This window comes from Bos taurus, chromosome 1 (genome assembly GCF_002263795.3).
Source record: "Bos taurus isolate L1 Dominette 01449 registration number 42190680 breed Hereford chromosome 1, ARS-UCD2.0, whole genome shotgun sequence".
NCBI lineage: Eukaryota > Metazoa > Chordata > Mammalia > Artiodactyla > Bovidae > Bos > Bos taurus.
Window position 1 is genome coordinate 77181866 of NC_037328.1, and position 20678 is coordinate 77202543.

The 20678-nt window shown below is 38.8% G+C and overlaps 1 protein-coding gene and 2 long non-coding RNA genes across 4 annotated transcripts in view; 2 read left to right on the forward strand and 1 right to left on the reverse strand.

Moving 5' to 3' along the window:
* LOC132345651 (uncharacterized) lies at positions 1–6131 on the forward strand. The gene is made up of 2 exons (XR_009495078.1): positions 1–116; positions 263–6131. It is a non-coding gene; the product is annotated as an uncharacterized lncRNA (long non-coding RNA).
* Positions 1–20678, forward strand: part of P3H2 (prolyl 3-hydroxylase 2) — a 179382-nt gene that overhangs the window by 51671 nt on the left and 107033 nt on the right.
* The window catches only part of LOC132345652 (uncharacterized), a 25987-nt gene continuing 10517 nt past the window's right edge, over positions 5209–20678 (reverse strand). The window contains exons 1-2 of one of the 2 annotated variants that reach the window (XR_009495082.1): positions 12199–12520; positions 5209–5465 (exon numbers count right to left, since the gene is read on the reverse strand). This is a non-coding gene — a long non-coding RNA (uncharacterized lncRNA). Of the gene's footprint in view, positions 5466–12198; positions 12521–20678 lie in introns of those variants that run through there. The other variant, XR_009495081.1, reaches the window with a different exon arrangement.

The following is a 20678-nucleotide window of genomic DNA, read 5'->3' on the forward strand; positions in this document are numbered from 1 at the left end:
TTAGAACCCCTTCTACATCTACTGATGTATTATGACTTCAAGAGAATGAGATAGAGATCATGTGATGAGAACAGTTTCATCTTGTCAAAGTCAAGTCCATGGGTCCACCGGCTTCTGTAGGTAGATAGACACTTCTTCTTTCCTTCCTATCTCTTCTTTTTCTTTGAAGTTTTTTTTTTTTTTTGATGTGGACCATTTTTAAAGTCTTTATTAAGTTTGTTACAATATTGCTTCTGTTTTATGTTTTGGTTTTTATACGAAGCATGTGGGATCTTAGTTCCCCAACCAGGGACTGACGAACCTGTACCCCCTGCGCCAGAAGGCACAGTCTTAACCCCTGGACCAGCAATGAAGCCCCTCCCTCCAATCTCAGTGCTAATGCTAATGCTACCAACAACATGAAAGGGAATAAAATCAATCTCTATGCAAAATCACAAAATGCTATCGAGATTTTTGACTAGTACCCTAGACCTAGCCTATTTCCCCTAGCCTTCCAAAGGATTTCATGCGTTCAATTATTCTTTTTTCTCTCTTATATCTTCAGTTTCTCTATAACCATTGGATGACTGCCATCAGCTCACAAACCTACCTTAATTCACCCATCTTAAAACAAAGAAACCACCTTTGACCTCACTTTCCCTCCATTATCACAACTTTAAAAACTTATCTGGACTTTTCTGTCTCTACTTCCTCTCACCTATTTCAGTGCTGATGCTAGATTTCCATCTATGCCATGCACTGTAATGGCATTCATAAACATCCCCAGTGGTCTACACTTTCTTAAAACTGATGGTCAGTTATCCGAATTAACTTTCTTGACCTCTCAGCTATTATTTCACTCACATGACGTTGTATCTCTAGGGAAACTCTCCTTTCCCTAGCCTTCCTTTCCTTCACTCTTGCTAGATTTCCTTCTATTTAACTGTTTTATATCTCCTTTGCTGGATATTCTCTTTTACTTTACCTCTGAATTTTTGAGTGCTTGGACATTTCAGTCTTTGAAAAGAATGGCTATAATTTTAAAACATAGGAAGGACTGGGAAAGGAAGAAATATGACCATGCCATAAATTTTACAGGAAATTTTCTTTGGCTGGATCTTAGGGGAGGAGAAGGGGAGACTTATTTATAGAAAAGTTTAAAATGTCCCATAAAATATGTTTTATCTACTTTGAGACTAGGAAAAGATTTCTAGGGACTCTGAACCCTCAGAGTGTTTTAACCCTGAAATCAATGAAAAGTAAAGGATGCTCACCTGGTGAGGTCACCGAGCTAATTAAGCCCTGCACTGAAGGTAGCAATTTTGTTTTATTGGGAACCAAAGTCTTAGCAATGTTCCAGAAAAGAAACCAAAAGTGTTTCATAGACTTTCTTATTCTTCTTGGTGTACTATCTACAAAGGGTACAACTCTGTGGTCTGCGGCCAAACCACATGGAGGCCATTGTTCCTTAATTCCCTGAATAGTTACTGAGCTTCTACTTCACGGAAAGCACTGATGGGTGAGGCTGTCTTGGACAAATATGCCAGAGAATATAATTTTTGTTGAACTAATTAAATTGTCACCTATGAAAATATTGACCTCATTAATATGAAGCATTTTTTCCCCATGGTTTCTCAGGATACCACTGGGGATGGAATGGTATATGTAGCAGAACTTTAGAGAGTTATAATAGGAGATTATATCTGGTCTCTGGAAAAAAAAAACTGCAACTTCTTTTTAAAAAATAAAAGTCTTAAAATTATACTTATTTTGTTTTTGGATGTAAAAGAATCAACATATAGGGGAACTGAAAATTATTGCCAAAGAAAAAAACTGCATTATATAGATCAGCAAATGTCAGTCTTTCCACTGAGCCAAACAGGTGACCCTTCTTAGTGATAAGCCTTCTTACTCAGAAAGTTGCAACTTTGACTATTATAAAACTGGATCTCTGCTCCTGTTTCATCCTCCAGGAATATTGCACTGGTAGATTGATGAAAGGGTAGTTTTTCAAAGTAGACTAATCTACTATATAGTTTTACTTTATGTGTCTTTGCCAAGTTCTTAGAAATATTTTTTTAAAATAGGAAATTGTCCAGTTTTTATACCAGTTAGGGTTTAAAGTCCAGTTTACCAAATCTGGCATTTTTAATACCCAGTAACTAGGGAAGCCTGGCATGCTGCAGCCCATGGGTCACAGAGAGTCAGACATGACTGAGTGACTGAACTGAACTGAACTGAACTAGGTAATAACTTCCCACCCTATGTGTGTTCAGCAGGGTGAGTTTCCCTCGTGTGGCCAGACCAATGGGGGACTTTTAGTGACCAGTTAGGTTGAGGTATCTGGAGTCTTGACAGCATCAGAGGATGAAACAAGGTTAACTTGCTTACTTTCTTCCATCCTTGTTATTTAATGTTGCTTTTAGTTTTAATTGGCTATTGAAATTTAACAGGTTACTTTCCTTCTCAAGGTCCTTTAGAAATGTTTGCTGATGATAAATCTTTAAAGTTCTGAGAAAGGATGCTTTAAATATTTCTAAAATTATTTATGCTTTTGTAAATACTTAAAAAATAACTTTTTGTTGGACACTTATGGGTGAGAAGGATCATAAGTGTATGCTTAATAGGTAAATGGGTCAGCACCATAGGTAAATTAATATTAAATATCAGAGAGTAACCTCATGAGAGAACCACTAAGTATCAAAAGAAAAGCCCTAGAGAAATGGAGCTGACACCATATGGTGGAAAGGACACTGAAGATTTGTCACTGGGAGTTTTTGTCACTAATTATTTCCTTTTCTTTTGTGTGTGGGAGGGGAAAAAATAACTAAAAGGGATATGAGAAACACAGAAGGATTTGTCTCTTTGTTTCTGTGGAAGAAACATGGAAGTTAAGTTTCTAGACTGTGGAAAAAGACCTCACAGTTATTCATATTTCTCCTTCCTTCTTCTCTTCCTTCCCCTTTCTCCTCATTTACTATTTATTCAATAAATAGTTCTTGAAAGCCATTCATTCTACTAGTTAAAAAGATGGGTCAGATTCACTTTGTGTGTACAAAGACCTAAGAATCTGGTAATTATAGCCAAATGTCAAGATAAACCACTTGTGAACATTCTGGAGAGAATTATTGTTCAGCTAGTGACTTTCCGAGAAAGCTTTGCCCAGAGAATGACATTTGAACTGTATCTTGAAAGGTAGGAGGGGAAGGCATTCTAGGTGGGAGGATCAATGTGAGAAAAAGCCCGGATGAGTGGCTCTCTGGCATTTTTGTTTTTGTTTTCTATGAGTTCTGAATAGGCAAGGCTGGAGATGTAGGTTGGAGCCAGATTGCCCATGAGTTTGAATGACCCATTAAGAAATCTGTAATGTAGATGGTGAGTCTTCAATGATTTTAAGTAGAGGAATGTCACTCTCAGATTTGTTTCATTAAATTGTACAGACAATAGATTGTGAGAGGACAGACTTATATATGACTGAATTAAATACCAGTATTAAATACCAGCTCTTGCAGTAGCCCAGAAAGATTTTCTCATATCATGGTGACAAAGGCAGATATGATGACCAAATATTTCTGGGCTGTTATATATAAAATTAAGGAAATAGTAAAATATATCAAACAATATTTCTCCTTGAATGCTCTGTCAATGAAGGATTTGGCTAGAAAGAGAGAGGGAAAGAAAGAGAGAAACTTCAGTTAGACTTCCATAAGAGCAGGTACAGGGAAAAAAAACAAAAAACAAATAAACCTCTGCAATCTTTATGAATATAACCTCTGGCTTTTGTAAAAGATAAACTCATAAATCTCAAGACTTAAAATAATAAAAGTTTAGTTCTCATAAAATATCCAGCTAGTTGTAGGGGGTGGTAGGGAATACTATACCATCTTCAACTTCAAAATGGCTTCCAAGGTCATCTTGGATAATTGGCATTGGTCAGCCGGTTGATAGGCAAGGGAAGAGAGAGTGCAGGATTACCAGGATTACATGGAAGGTTTTGGGGGATCAAACCTGGAATGACATATCTCTTGCATACTTTCCCCACTGTCTAATTCAGTCTTGTGGCCACAATTAATGCAAAAGGGCTGGAAAATATGCTCTAGCTTTGTGCTGAAGATGAAAGGAAAGCAGATTTAGTTAGTGAAAAGCCAGACATTGAAATACTAGCAATGTCTGCCCTAATCCTGGGAGAGATTGGATTCTTCTGAAGAGATCATGCTTTCCTAGAGACCCTGGACATCTTGCTTTCTGTAGCAAGGAATCTTTAGGCAGGGAGTCCTCCAATCAGGGTGAGCCAGCCTACACCCCAACTCTATGCAAAAGCAGCTTTGACCTTGAAGATGAAATTAGCTGAACAGCCCCTGAAGTCTCCTGTTTGAATCTAATATGCTGCATTGCATTTTGAATTTGTTCATATCTTCCCTGGTGGCTCAGACAGTAAAGCATCTGCCTACAATGCTGGAGACCTTGGTTCAATCCCTGGGTCGGGAAGATCTCCTGGAGAAGGAAATGGCAACCCACTCCAGTAGTCTTGCCTGGAAAATCCCATGGACAGAGAAACCTGGTTAGGCTATAGTCCATGGGGTCGCAAAGAGTTGAACACGACTGAGCGACTTCATTCACTCACTCACTTCTGTATCCAAAGGCTTTGTGTGTACCTGAAGCTTGCCTGGCATAAAACAGGAAGGCTTACCTGTGCTCCTCCAATAGGTCTTCCTGTTATTTCCTCTGCCAGGAATATGCTCAAGACGCCATGTTCGTTTAGAGGAGATTTACAAAATTATACAGAATGGCTCGAATTTCATCTTTTTAAAATGTGAGCATCTCTGACTTTTAACATATACAAATTTAGACCATTGAATCATCTCAGTAAAACCCAGAGCTTTGCCGTTTTTCTCTGCATCTATTCCTGGTGCCTATCAGTGTGCTTTGCACATCCTGATTCTCAGTAAACTTAGGTTAAAACAATAAAAGCATACGTGAACACACAAAGACTGGACAGGTATATGAGATGTTGTTTGTATTTACATCAAGTTACAAAATGTGCCCCTGCTTGAATCTGTTAGTTCTACTCTCAGTATTCAGATCATTTGGCCATTCAGCATTGCCCTGTTTCCCCACTCACTCCACAGAGAGGATCAGAAACAAAATGACCTAATTTTGACCTGGAATTTTGTTGTTGGGAGTGTTTATGCTAAAATTATTTCAGTTTATTTTTTATTCAGCATTGAGTTAAATTTAACTGTTTATTTGGATACATAGCTAATTATAAACAACGTCATGACTAACTCATCACAAAAGAATGGAAGCTCCTCAATTTCTTTCCTTGCAGAAAATAGTTAAGAAATGAAATGTTTCCTTTAAGACCTCTGCGTCTCTCTTCCCACTTACTTCCCTGTAGATCCCGAGTGACAGCTTTAGTTCCAGAGGCAGCTTGGAGAGTCTCTGCTGGTCACCACAGGCTTCACTTACTCCAAGAATAATATTACCTACAATCAAAACAACCATGACAATGAGGAGGAGGAGACGTGGACACACTCACACATCACTGAACACCAGGGGTGGAAATTTTACCAAAGCACTATCATCTGAATTTCTGACAAAGCACATACCTGGTATTTAATAGAACATAAAACATTCAAACAGAGCCTTTCAAACCAAAAAATGCAAAACAGAAGTCTTGGAAGCAACTACAGACCCAACTTTTAAAAATAACTTTTTTTTCTTTTAACCAAACAATGTCTGGTGGAGTTGTCCTATTTTTAAAAAAACCTTTAGCACTGCAGTCTGTCCTTAGTGTAATATCCAAATGCATTGACCAGCATGAGAGTTTAGCAAAATATCTTTGTCCCAAGAATATTTTCTTTTGCCTTTGGCATCCTGGGAACTAGAATTCTGAGCTTGGGCTTGAAAATAATGAATTCTGAGTCTCTCCAGGGCAGAATGACTGTTTACCTTTCAATAACTCACAGCTCATGCTATCTGACTAACTAGAAGCAACCTGCCCTTTATCAGTAGCTGCATTCCACACATGGCACATTTTTCATAGATTATGAAGCAATTTGTAAAGGTAGAACTTTTAACTTTGAAGTAAAACATCTCGGAAGCCATTTATCAGAGAATGGTTTGGACCCAGTATACTGGCTTAATAGAAACATAGCTTGACATAACTTCTTTTAATACATGAAGATCTGTGGTAATGGAAGCTTTGAACTAAACACAAATAGAAGTGTCCCATAAGATTTGTACATGGCTCCCAGTTACTGCCTACCTCCCAATTACCACCTGCCTCCACACTCGTATCTTTTCTCCCAATGTTGGTATTATACCACTTTAGTATTCTGTATTCTCTTCTCACAAGTTCATTATATCAGGAACTTGCTCCCTACTGAAATCCCTGGGGATGGTTAGGGCAGAAAGTAGGGTTCGTGGATATAAGAGATATTTGTATTCTGAGGAAAAAGTTACTCACTTTGAAGCAAGATATTATTTTACAAATGATCAATCCAGGGCACAAAGAGCTTAAGAAACTTAAGATACTTGCCCAAGTTAGTAAATAGAAGAGCTAGGATTTCAACATAGGTATGGTAGCTTTGCTTTTAAGATGCAATGCTCACACATGAAAATAATGCCAGAATTATTATAATCAGTAAGTATTCACTGGACACCTATAAAGCCTATGATAAGTATAGTTTTTCAACATTCAGTGATGGAAAGGTGGATAATGGATAATGCATTGCCCATGGGGTTTCAGTTATCAGAGCTGTTCTTGAAAATAAGAAATAATTTTATTCACTTACTTAACTTGAATTTGTTAAATGGGGCTAGTCCTTGCAAAACACACTGAGATTAGAGAGTTAAATAGAACGATATGTGCATCCAACTTTCCAGTAGGAAGGAGCGTGATATACCATGTACCTCTCTCTACAGTACAGGACACAGGGTTGAAAAGTGCCAAAAGACAGTAAATGTAAATAGCTATGAAATTCACAAGGAAATATGAGATTGAAGGAAGTAGGAATGGGATGTACTCTCTTTGAGAACAAAGAGATTGTATTCTGTTGAATTTTGAAGGGTGGATAGCATTTGAACAGTTTTGATGTAGGGTGTGTAAGGAATGAAAGACCAGGAAGGTGGACAGGCATTTTACTTGCTTTTTCTTATGTAATTCTCATAACCACAGGTAGTTATTGTTTTCTCTATTTTACCAAGGGGAAAATCGAAGCCTAGACAGACTAAGGAACTTGCCCAAGGTCAGCAGGAAGTATACTGGGATTGGAATCCAAACTTGCATGGATCCTAACATATGTTTTTTTCATTCCATTATACTCTATTTCTTCTGAAGACAATGAGGAACCTTAAGATTTCTTAAGAGAGGAATACATGAGTATATTTACTCTTTAGGCATCAGTTTGCTTAATGAGTAGAAAGGAGGCAAGACTGAGAGATACTGGTAGCCTTAAGCAGGATATTGATAAAATAAAAGAAATAAGAAACAGCCTGTAGGACATTGTGGAGTTGAAATCTGCAAGGCTTGCAATGGTTTAGCTATAGTAGGAGGCAAGGTAAACACAGATTGAGTGACCTGTCTCTATCTCTGGGTTTTGTGGTTAAACTCCATTCCCATCATCCTGCTGCTAGTCTTTGTAATTCCCGATCTTTCCTTGAGCCTTTGGTCTCACTTCTACCTTATCACCTGAAAGATGATGCTGTGAAAGTGCTTCACTCAATATGCCAGCAAATTTGGAAAACTCAGCAGTGGCCACAGGACTGGAAAAGGTCAGTTTTCATTCCAATCCCAAAGAAAGGAAATGCCAAAGAATGTTCAAACCACTGCACAACTGCACTCATCTCACACGCTAGTAAAGTAATGCTCAAAATTCTCCAAGCCAGGCTTCAGCAATATGTGAACCGTGAACTTCCTGATGTTCAAGCTGGTTTTAGAAAAAGCAGAGGAAACAGAGATCAAATTGCCAACATCTGCTGAATCATGGAAAAAGCAAGAGAGTTCCAGAAAAACATCTATTTCTGCCTTATTGACTATGCCAAAGCCTTTGATTGTGTGGATCACAATAAACTGTGGAACATTCTGAAAGAGATGGGAATACCAGAACACCTGATCTGCCTCTTGAGAAATTTGTATGCAGGTCAGGAAGCAACAGTTAGAACTGGACATGGAACACAGACTGATTCCAAATAGGAAAAGGAGTACATCAAGGCTGTATATTGTCACCCTGCTTGTTTAACTTATATGCAGAGTACATCATGAGAAACGCTGGACTGGAAAAAACACAAGCTGGAATCAAGATTGCCAGGAGAAATATCAATAGCCGCAGATATGCAGATGACACCACTCTTATGGCAGAAAGTGAAGAGGAACTCAAAAGCCTCTTGATGAAAGTGAAAGTGGAGAGTGAAAAAGTTGGCTTAAAGCGAAACATTCAGAAAACAAAGATCATGGCATCTGGTCCCATCACTTCATGGGAAATAGATGAGGAAACAGTGGAAACAGTGTCAGACTTTATTTTTGGGGGCTCCAAGATCACTGCAGATGGTGACTGCAGCCATGAAATTAAAAGACGTTTACTCCTTGGAAGGAAAGTTATGACCAACCTAGATAGCATATTCAAAAGCAGAGACGTTACTTTGCCAACGAAGGTTTGTCTAGTCAAGGCTATGGTTTTCCCTGTGGTCATGTATGGATGTGAGAGTTGGACTGTGGAGAAGGCTGAGTGCAGAAGAATTGATGCTTTTGAACTGTGGTGTTGGAGAAGACTCCTGAGAGTCCCTTGGACTGAAAGGAGATCCAACTAGTCCATTCTGAGGGAGATCAGCCCTGGGATTTCTTTGGAAGGAATGATGCTAAAGCTGAAACTCCAATACTTTGGCCACCTCATGAAAAGAATTGACTCATTGGAAAAGACTCTGATGCTTGGAGGGAGTGGGGGCAGGAGGAGAAGGGGATGACAGAGGATGAGATGGCTGGATGGCATCACTGACTTGATGGATGTGAGTCTGAACTACCTTATCAACAGAGTTTTTAATAAAAAACATCCATACATCTAGCAGTAAGTAAAATCTACCCATAAACTGTTGACATCAACCTTTTAATGGAATCTGTGTTCTTATGGAACATCAGTTTTCCCTCAGTTGAGATTAGGACATGATGCATTCCCAAACACAGCGTACTTTGTGAATGCTGTCCTGAGGCTGAGGGAAAAATAAACTGGAGAAGGAATTATCAGGCAATTGTGTGGAAAGAAAAAAAGAAAGCAAGGAAGGAAGATGTTTTAGTTTTGTTTTTGATTCCAGCTCAATCTCACATATAAATGACCATAAATGCTCTATGGTCAGAAACAGCAGCACTGGCTGTGCTGAGAACCCCACCATCAGTAATGAATGTTACTAATGGCTCTTGGTGTTCAGTTCAGTTCAGTTCAGTCACTCAGTCGTGTCCAACTCTTTGCGACCCCATGAATCACAACACGCCAGGCCTCCCTGTCCATCACAAACTCCCGGAGTTCACTCAGACTCATGTCCATCGAGTCAGAGATGCCATCCAGGCATCTCATCCTCTGTCGTCCCCTTCTCCTCCTGCCCCCAATCCCTCCTAGCATCAGAGTCTTTTCCAACGAGTCAACTCTTTGCATGAGGTGGCCAAAGTACTGGAGTTTCAGCTTCAGCATCATTCCTTCCAAAGAAATCCCAGGGCTGATCTCCTTTAGGATGGACTGGTTGGATCTCCCTGAAGTCCAAGGGACTCTCAAGAGTCTTCTCCAACACCACAGTTCAAAAGCATCAATTCTTCGGCACTCAGCCTTCTTCACAGTCCAACTCTCATATCCATGCGTGACCACTGGAAAAACCATAGCTCTTGGTGTTATATAAGGGTAATCAGACTAGAGCAAACTGTGCAGTCATTCCTTCCATCCCACCCTCTTTCTACATTTCTAGCACGTTAATGTGTGGATTTTGGCTTACAATCCACTCTTATTTCTCTGAAGTTTTATAATCGGATTCACCAATTTATGAGATAGACGAGCAAAATATACTTTGATGTGAAATCTTTGCTTTGCCCTTTGAGGTATACTTCATCTTAGGAAGTAGAGATCATTGTCTAAATTAGGCTATTGAGACTAAGATGCAGTATATCATTTAGTTACTTAAAAACAGAGAAATGATGATGTGACCAAAAGCACAAACAATTACTAAAAAAAAAAAAGTTGGAATTAGAGCAAGTAAGAGGGAAATACTTCCATGAGTCAATGACTGTTTAAAATATACAGGAATTTTTTTCTTATTTGGCATTGACGTTCCCTCCAATTCCTACAAAATTAGTATGTGAGCTTGAATAGATTTTGTGTTCACTTGTAACTTTCAGAAACTTGGCAGCTTTGACTGTTGAATGAGTTACAATTTAGATATGAACTTCTTTAAAATCTTAAGCCTAATTTAAAAATAGATACCTAGATTAGGTTTTAGCCATATGCTTTATTAGTAGTGACAGATACTGTATTTTTCTAACTGCTACCACTTTCCCTTAACTTCCACCCATTTTAGGAACTTCTAAAGAAGTGAATTTCAGTAAATTTGGTGCTTCCTTCTAAAAGCTACTTGAATACAAACATTTCCAGCTATTTGTTACAAAACTAGGTATTTCTTAGGCATTTGATTATATTTAAGCAAAATGTTTTCATCAAAATATTTGAAATGCTCAAATTACATATAAAGCCTATGTAAAAAAAAAATCTTGATTTTGGCTAAAACCTTCATATCTCAGCAGTCCAAGATTATTTCTTTGAATTTCTTCATTAAATTGCAGTTGGTAAAAACTTATCTTTTCTCTCACAAATGGAACCATAACTCAGGGTTAAGTATGGTTTCTCATAGTTACGGTTTCTCAGTGTAGTTTAGAATCATGATGGTACTCCTTGGCCTTACAAAAACTCAGCTTATGAGAAGAAACCCTCACTTCCACAGTATGAAAAATAATATGTCAGTTAGACTTATGAACATATGTGTGCTGTGAAGAGAGCATGGTTAGGCTTCTTGCGGGATACAAAAGCAAGTTCAAGAATTTATTTGGCCTGGTCCGTTAGTTGACATCAGTTGTTGTTTTATTTTTTCCCCCACATCCTAAAAAGTTCCCAGAACCAGGAGGTCTGCTTTAGCGGGTGGTGTCCAGAGCTTTTGGAGGGTGTGGGTGGCAGATCCAGTGGAGGCAAATTGTCCTGGGAGTTAAGTAGAGCAGTGAAATGAGGGTATGATGGTGAAGAGGAAATTGTCATTTTTTTCCCCCAGTTCTGACAGTTCATAGCTTTCTCCTTCCTTTGGTCTTTGCTTCTTTCAAAATGCCATTATAGCTGGAGATGCAGGGAGGGAAGGACCTCAATGATGGAAACCAGTGACCTTTTCAATTTTTTATTCTCCAGTGTTGAATGACAATCATGCACTTTTGACATGGCCTCGTGCAGCTGGACTGAGAGTGCAACTGTCTACTGCAGCTGGACTTGGAGTCCCTTACTCATGGAGACAGTCTCTCTGTGATATATTTCCCAAACACATCCTGAGCATCTACAGTGTTGCTACAGTTTAGTCACTAAGTCATGTCTGACTCTTTGCAACCCTATGAACTGTAGCCCACCAGGCTTCTCTGTACCTGCAGTGTACACCAGCTTTATATAATGGAAAGTGCAAGATCTGCTCAAAGAACATACAAACACATGTGAAGACAAGTCATTATGTGGCACTGACTGACGGATAATAGAGGCATGCCAACAGGCCTCTGGAAGCACAGGGTAGGAAGTCACTGCAGCCTCACCGACGGCCATGAAGCAGATGCTTGTCTTCTCTGGTCTAGCTTTGTCCAAGGGAGGTCCTGGGTACCAGGAGGCAATCCCAGAAAATGGTTATTAAAGAGGAACTTCCATCACTGGATGTGTCTTGTTGATAGTTAATGATAATGTCCTCCTTCCGCAATCCATTAAACTATCAGCAGAGGAAAAAGGAAGCCACAGTGTGTCACTACAGAGACTCTCCAACAGAAGCCGATTGATGTCACCCTGCATGAAATCTGGCCTTTGTTTGGTTAGTTTCCATTCTGTGTGTGCCTTCTCTGATCTTTTCCCGACATCCTTTCATTATCTGGAATGGAATGCTGTGACCCTTTGCAACAGAGTTAAAATAACAGCAGTAGCTCAAATGAAGATTGAATTTGCTGACCTTTTCACATCGTCCCTGTAACTTGCTGTCTATCAGCAAAGCAGGAGGCCCCTTCTCCCTCCAGCTTCCAGCATGTGGTTGAACCTGTCAAGACAATACATCACTTTTAAGCTGATATAAACATGTCATCCTTTCCATTCCTGGTCATTCCCCTTCTTGCCCTCACTCGCACTCTGTTACCAAGTTTTTCCAGCATTCTTGGGATCATTTACTCCTCATTCCATCTTCAGAACTTTGACCCTGGTTGAAACTACAGGAGTCTGTCTCTTGCAGTTCATGTAGATCCCAGCAGATTTTGCCTTAGTTCAGGCATACTTTTACCTCCTGAAGGGTCATCAGGACCTATTATCTTAACTGTGAAATTAAAAAGAATTGACTCATAAGATATTTGATAAGTGCTGCTGAACTGTACACAGGAAAGTATAGCATATCTTCATATTATTGGAAAAGGACTAGGTCTTCAACAAGACAGTTAAAAGATATGGACTAAAATCTCTTATGTACAAGGCCCTGTGCTGGCCCCCCTAGGGTACATGTTAAGAATAAGCAGTCTCAAGTTATATTCAGTCAGGGGCTAATGATGTGATCTTGGGAATTTCCATGCTCTCCCTTGTACTCTTTTATTTGGGGGAGGGGTGCTCAGAGGATAGCTTTTCATCCCCTTTTTGATCTGCCCTACCCACTCCGGTATTCTTGCCTGGAGAATCCCAGGGACAGAAGAGCCTGGTGGGCTGCTGTCTATGGGGTCGTACAGAGTCGGACACGACTGAAGCGACTTAGCAGCAGCAGCAACTGTTTCTCTATCTCAATTATCCCCATTTTTCGCAGCCAGATCTCACATTGTTTTCTTATTTCTGACTATTGTAGGTTGAAGGTCAACTGTGCATTAGTGCTGGAAATTATGGAGAAAGAGAAGGGAAGAGGGGAGAGGATCTTGTAATGGTGATCCACCCCCCATTTTCCATATGCTTTGAAAATAGATTTGTTCCTATCCTTTCATCTTTCTTTCCACTCCCATGTTTTTATGGAAAGATGCTCTTGATAGCCAAAGGTTTTTGTTTTTCTGGAATGCAGATGAACTTGAAAGATAAAGTGTTAGTTGCCCAGTCACATCTGACTCTGCAACCTCATGGACTGTGTAGCCCACCAGGCTCCTCTGTCCATGGAATTCTCCAGGCAAGAATACAGGAGTGGATTGCCAGTCTCTTCTCCAGGGGATCTTCTTGACCTAGGTCTTCTGCACTGCAGACAGGGCCACCAGGAAAATCTATAGATGAATTTAGATTATACTTAAAACAAAGACCTCATCCCACACCATCTCTATTTGCCCCACCCTTTAGCAAGTTTGATTGACTTTTGTCTCCTACAGGAGGATCTGTGAGGTTTGGAAGCCTCTTTCTTCCTTTTTCACATCCACATCATTAACCTAGGTTGACACCTATGGGAAACCTTCAAAGGACCAAGTGCTTGCTTCAGGTGGGGGAGTGATGCAAGATTCTGTTCCCAGGGGACAAGAGAAGGGACTGCCCTGATGTAGAGAGGTCTCAGGAGAGGGTTGTGAGGGAGCAAAGAGTTCATCCGGGGCCTGACTGGGAACCAGAACTGGTAGGTTTCAACTTATTCCTAACCCTGAAAACCCGTGCTTCTTAAACCTTCATGTATGTACAAGTCACTTAGGCTATTTCATTAAAATGTGATTTATATTCAGTAGCGTTTCTGAAAAGTTCCCACGTGATATTTTTGCTTCTGCTCTGGGGATCACACCCGAGATGCAAGACTCTAAGTTACTCATCACTATGTAAAAGGCAGCTGGATAAGAAGATATTTAAAGTCAGACCTTTCAGGTGTCTCAGAATTGATTTATAAGTAGTTCTGAATTCCATCTCTTTCTGCTCTACATCACTGTCTGTTTCCCTCTATCCCTTCTCCCTTGTCTGAAGGTTGGCAGCAGCTTCGTGGGTTCTCTCCATTATAAATGAACTCAGGTCACCCTGGAATGAGGTCACATTTTCCAAAGATGTGTTTCTAGCCTGTGGTGAAGGCAGAGAGCCTGCCTGGGATGTTGAGGCCTGGGAAGGGTAGCCCGTGTAAGACAGAGTAGTGTCTGGGCAGAGCATAGATTTAAGGACATTCCCCAGGCAGAGGAAGTGGGGAGGCCTGAGCGGCTGCATGTGCTTTTCTAATCCAGCCTCCTGGACTCATGAAATAAGACCGTGCTGGCGTGTTTAAGGCATCCAGTAGCCTGCAGCTAGGAAAATGTCTCTGCCATTTCTGTTAGTGCCTAGAAACTTAATTATGGTCTAAGACTCTTAAAGAGGCAAGAATTAGCCCTGATTTTCACCCATACCCTCCAGAAATAATGTTTTCTATAGATATGGCCTTTCAGAGTATGATATTATGATTTGTAAGAAATATATATTTGGTCATTCAGATGACCAAAATAGTTGGTGCTTGTCCAGGGATCCTGCCTCACAGCTTCAAAAATGCTTGAAATTTCCCAGGGAAAGGGTGATGAAGATGCCTTGCTTTATGTTAATGGGTTGACTCTTGAAAGCTCTTAGGTCACCTAAGGATGGGAGGTGGCTGCTTGAAGAACCAATCAGGTGATTAGAGCATTGGAACTTTCAGGCCCAGCTTACACTCCTCCAGGATGGGGAGAGGGCCTGGAGACTGAGCTCAGCTGCCAATGGCCAATGACTAATTAATCATGCTTTTGTACCAAAACCTCCCTAAAAGTCCCAAAGGACAAACCCCCAAGATCTTTTGGGTGAACACAGGAAGATGCAGAGAGGGTGGCATAACTGAAGAGGGCAAGCCCTGTGCCTCTTCCCACATACCTTGCCCGGGACCTCTCTTTCATCAGCTACTCTTGAGTTATTTTCTTTTATAATTAACCAGTTATCTAGTGAGTAAAATGGTTTTCCTGAGTTCTGTGAGCTGCTCCAGCAAGTTAATCAAATCTAATGAGGGTATTATAAAAACCTCTGATTTATAGCCCAATCCAAGACACCAATTCTATGGCTCAGGGTCCCATCCTTATGACTTTATTCAACCTTATTACCTTATTAAAAGCCCTATCTCCAAATGTAGCCACACTGGGGTTAGGGCATCAGCATATGAACAGGGAAGGGAGAGAGGAACACAAGCATCCTTACAAAACCACTAAGTATACAAATAACACCTAATTGCAAAGTATGATACATGCCAAGAATACGAAAGATATAGGCTATTTTTAGAGTTGTATTACCTGGAATTACTTTATAAATATTACTTTTATCATTCATCAAAGATATCAGTAAAGCCAGAAGGATAAAATTGAGAATGATATTGTATTCTATATTCTCTTTTTGAAAACCAGAGTCTATTTTATTCATACTTGCTTCAATGCCCACACAATAATCTTTGACTTCCCTCAAGAGAATGTGATAGTTTTGTGAAATATAAATATTACCATTGCCCTTACTCTTGAAATGTAATTAGCAGATGCCTTACATATCTAAGTACTGGGCCTTTTGGTATTTGGTGAAACTAGAGAAAGAGAAAAGTAACACTTTGTATCTGGCAAGACTTTCTATCCAAGAATTTTGCTTACATTTTAACATCTAAAGGTACTTGTTATAAGAACTGAAAAACATTTTGTTACATATGGTTGTTATTCAAGTAAAGGAGAATAATTAAAAACATATTAATGTGAATTTCAATTTTGTAGAACTTAGATTTATAAAAAATTAAATGTAACATCACTGGCAGAAGAATCGACTTGAAACTGTCTAGTTTAATCCAAACTAAAACAAACTTGGATAAGTAAGAAGGAGACTACTAAACATGAGGCCATATATTATGCACACCTCGTTATTATTTCTAACTCAAAAATGCCCTATTAAAGCTTGTTTATAGGCACAGAGGTCAGTGTTCTTGTTACCATGTGATACCTGTGTTGAAGGATTGTGTTCAGTTGTGGGCTAATCATTTAAGAATATTATAAAAGGAGAGTTATTCAAAGTAGAGAACAAGATGGTAAGGGGCATGCAACTCTATAATGTGAAGAGGGAGGAATATTAAGATTAGTTTCCATAGTTCCCGCCCCCCGATAACAGTGAATGGGGTAGGGCGATTATGGCAGTAACCGATTGTGTCTTCATATGACTGATAGCCAGGCAGGTAAAATCCATGTGAGGCCACAAAACTTGGATTCATAGGTGAGAGTTTCAGGATCATAGAAGTTGCATAGAAAGCAACTTCTGTGCAAGATCATAGAACGAGGACTCTCCATAGATGATCAGGCTGCCCTGAGAAAGGGAGTGAGAGAGTTGACTTCTTTGTAGGAATCCAATCAAAGTTTGATAACTGAATAAAGGTATCAGCATGATAAAGATGTTGTCAAACAGCTGAACTGCCAGACTGGTTCTGAGATTCTATAATCTTCTCCCTGCATTCCCCCAACACCCTAAAGATAAGACAAAGCTGAATATCCTTTCTGAGATGAGCTCTCAGGTCAGACTAAGTAGCAAGTGATAACTTTACCAGCTCCTCAGAGACCAGGCCAGTCCACTGCAGATTATTCAAAATGCAGGTTCCTCGGACTATGATTTTCTTTTGAACACTATAATTATGTAAGCCAGATACTGTCATTGCCTAAATTGCTTCATTTATTTGTTGTTCAGTTGCTTAGTTGTATCTGACTTTTTGCGACATCATGGACTGTAGCATGCCAGGCCTAACTGTCCTTCACTATCTCCCAGAGTTTGTTCAAACTCATGTCCATTGAGTCAGTGCTGCCATCCAACCATCTCATCCTCTGCTGCCTCCTTCTCCTCATGTCTTCAATCTTTCCCAGTATCAGTGTCTTTTCTAATGAGTTGACTCTTTACATCTAGTGTCCAAAGTATTAGAGCTTCAGCATCAGTCTTTCCAATGAATATTCACGGTTGATTTCCTTTAGGATGGACTGCTTTGATCTCCTTGCTGTCCAAAGGACTCTCAAGAACTTCTCTAGCACCACAATTCAAAAGCATCAGTTCTTCGGCACTCAGCCTTCTTTCTGGTCCAACTCTCACATCCATACATGACTACTGGAAAAACCATAGCTTTGACTATACAGACCTTTGTCAGCAAAATGATGTCTCTGCTTTTTAATATGCTATCTAGGTTTGTCATAGCTTTTCTTCCAAGGAGCAAACATCTTTTAATTTAATTATACTTTTGGAAACTGAAGTGCGGAATGGGTGTCAGGGGCTCTGATTAGGCATTGTTTCAATGATTTCATTTTTTAGCTAATGACCTTTAATTGTAATTCTCTGTAGTGATTAAGAACATAGTATAATAAGAGTCTAGTTATAAGCCTCCACATAGTCAACTAAGGTACCATGGAAATTTGATGGAGAAAGAATAATGTTTTTCAGCAAAGGGTGATGGAAAAATGGATTGCCATATACAAAAAAAAAAAAAAAAGAACCTCAATCCTTATCTCACACTACATATAAAAATTAATTCTAATGGATTATAAACTTACATATAAGAATTAAAATATAAAACTTCTAAAGAAAGCATAGGAGAAGAATCCTGGTAACTTTGAATTCGGTTATTATTTCTTTAATTGGGAGTGGAATTCACACGCTGAAAGAAAAATAAAGAACTTGGACCCCACTTAAATTTTAAAGTATTGCTCTTCAGAAGACACTGTAATAAAAATGAAAAGACAGACATGGCCCAAGGAAAATTATTTGCAAAATATGTATCTGACAAAGGATATGTGTCTAGAATATGTAAAGAACCCTTTCAACTCAATAATAAGATAATCCAATTTAAAAATATTTGACCAGACACTTCAACAAAGATGATATAAAGATGGCAAATAAGTACTTGAAAAGATACTAAAAATCACTAGAGAAATTAAAAACCTGTACCTGAATGTTTTTAGCAGCTTTATTTGTATTGTTAGTAATTGGAAGAAGATGTCTACCAACAAGAATTTGACAAAATAAATTGTGGTATTGCCATCCAATGTAATACTGCTTAACAATAAAAAGGAATAGTTGATAATAATTTCACATACTGATATGTGCAACACCATACTTGAATCTCAAACTGCTGAATGAAAGAAACCAGTTAAAAAATTATATGTTGCATAAATCCTTTTACATAAAATTCTATTGGATAGAAAATTAGATAGAAATTTCTATTAGAAAGCATATCAGTAGTTGCCTTAGAATGTACAAAGGAAAAAAGATGAATTACAAACAGACACAAAGAAACTTGTAGGGGCAATGGATATACTTATTATCTTGATTAGGATGTGCCTTCATGGTGAATACATATGTTAAAATTTATCAAGCTGTGTTCTTTAATATTGCAATTTGTTGGTCACCAATTATACATCAGTAAAGATTATATATATGCATGTTTATGCACTCACACATATAAATACACACATATGCATACTCACATGCATAAACTTCCTTTACACTTGTGTACACACAACCACGTGTTCTTAGTCAAATTAATAAGCTCTCTGCTTTCAGTTTATATTTGTGTAACGTGGTGATATGATATCATCTCCCTCAAGGAGAACAACAATGCTAGGCACAGAGCAAGAACTCAATAAATGCTAAATAAAACTATTTCCCTGTAGTAATACTTCACCTCTTTTTTGAACCTTTCTGATTTATTTTGCCTTTTTTTTTTTTTTTTTTTTGAGAATGTCAGTTACCAGGAGCAAAACTGTGTTCCCTCAAGAACTATTTTCTACAGGATTTTTTGTTTGTTTTGGTTTGGTATTTTGTGTGTGTGTGTGTGTAAGATCTGACTTTTGTGGAAGCATGAATAGAACAAATAGTGAAGAAGCCTTGTAAGATGGCATTTCCAGGCTTGAGAGGGAAAACCTCGTGCTCAGAAGCGTTCCACCCTCCTCCACAGCTGAAATGCCTTCCTTGGCTGAATTGCCTCCCTCAGCATTTTTGTTTTGAACGCCCTTTCTTGAGGGATCCTAACCCAGCTGCAAGAATTCACTGTGGGCTGAAACCTGGCAGATTAAATCCTCGGGAGAAAAAGTAATTTGAAAGTAATGTTTGTTCTTAAAATGACAAACATGTATTGCAGATATTTATTATTTTAAATGTTGCAATTAAATCGTTGGGGATTTTAAAGATGAGAGACTTTGTAAGGACTGACAATTCAACAAGACTCTTGAATTTGCCAAATGACAGTTTTCCTTTGCTTATTTTAATTTTTCAAAAGAAAGTAGACCAAGCTATATAACTTTTCAAATTCATCTCTTCTTTAGGTAAAATCTTATTATTGTAGCTACTGAATATCCAGGATATATATCCCTTTGGGTGTTTGGTTTTTTAGCAGGACAGAAGACTGAGCAAATTATTTATCCCTTTCACATAAAAGTGCATTTTTTGAGCAAAGAGTGAAATGACATTATTTATTTTGATGCTCTAAAAGTCTGTGTCACCTCTTTTCCCATTCCCATTTTTTATAAAGAAAAAACAAAAATGAAAGCAAAAGCCTTTCTGTGTACTGGTTGCTCATCATCATGACTATGGTGATAGTTTTCTTCATTTGCTTCCCTCATTCTCCTGTCATTCAAAGTGACCTGTCATCTGTTGACAACACACTTTCTTCAAATCCTAACCTGGACTTACATCAACTACAATTAACATTGTCCTGTTCCATTCCATAACATTCACAATGTATCAAATTATGTGATGGTACTGTTAAAGATGCCATACATGGTGAATTAATAAGAATTGCATTATCTACAGCTATGAGACTGGCTACTTGGGTTTGCAGACCAGGAAATTGTTACAGATCAGTATCTTAATTTCAAAAGGCATTTTATCTCAAACAGTGCCTCTTATGATATTCTAATATTCATGACTATCTAGAGAAATGTTTTCTGATTGATATCATGTGGTTTTGTAATGGCTTGGAAGGATTTATATGGTGTCAGATAATGAAGAAGTATTAAACTGGAAAGAGGACTTTGGTAGAAAATACCAGGATCTGCCTGTCAATGAAGGAGATGCAGGAGATATGGGTTTTATCCCTGGGTCAGGAAGATCCCCTGGAGGAGGAATGGAAACCCACTCCAGTATTCTTGCCGGGAAAATCCCATGGACAGAGGAGCCTGATAGGCTACAGCCCATGGGGTTTCAAAGAGTCACACAACTGAGCACGCATGCACCAGGATACTACACCCCATTCTCATAAATGATAAAATGTGCATGAGACTGAGGTAAGATGACTGAGAAAAGAGAACCAATTTATTATACAGAAGAGTTTCTGTGATGAAGGGCAAATGAAATTTAGCAGACTTGTGTTCTCCCAACATTTCTCAAAAAATAAATACATACATTCACACACTGTCACGAAATTTATGAGGACTCAAAAACTTTGGTAAATTAATAGGAATCAGTAAGACATGTCCACCAGACAAAAACTAACGAGATCTGAGACTTCATCTATTGAAGCAT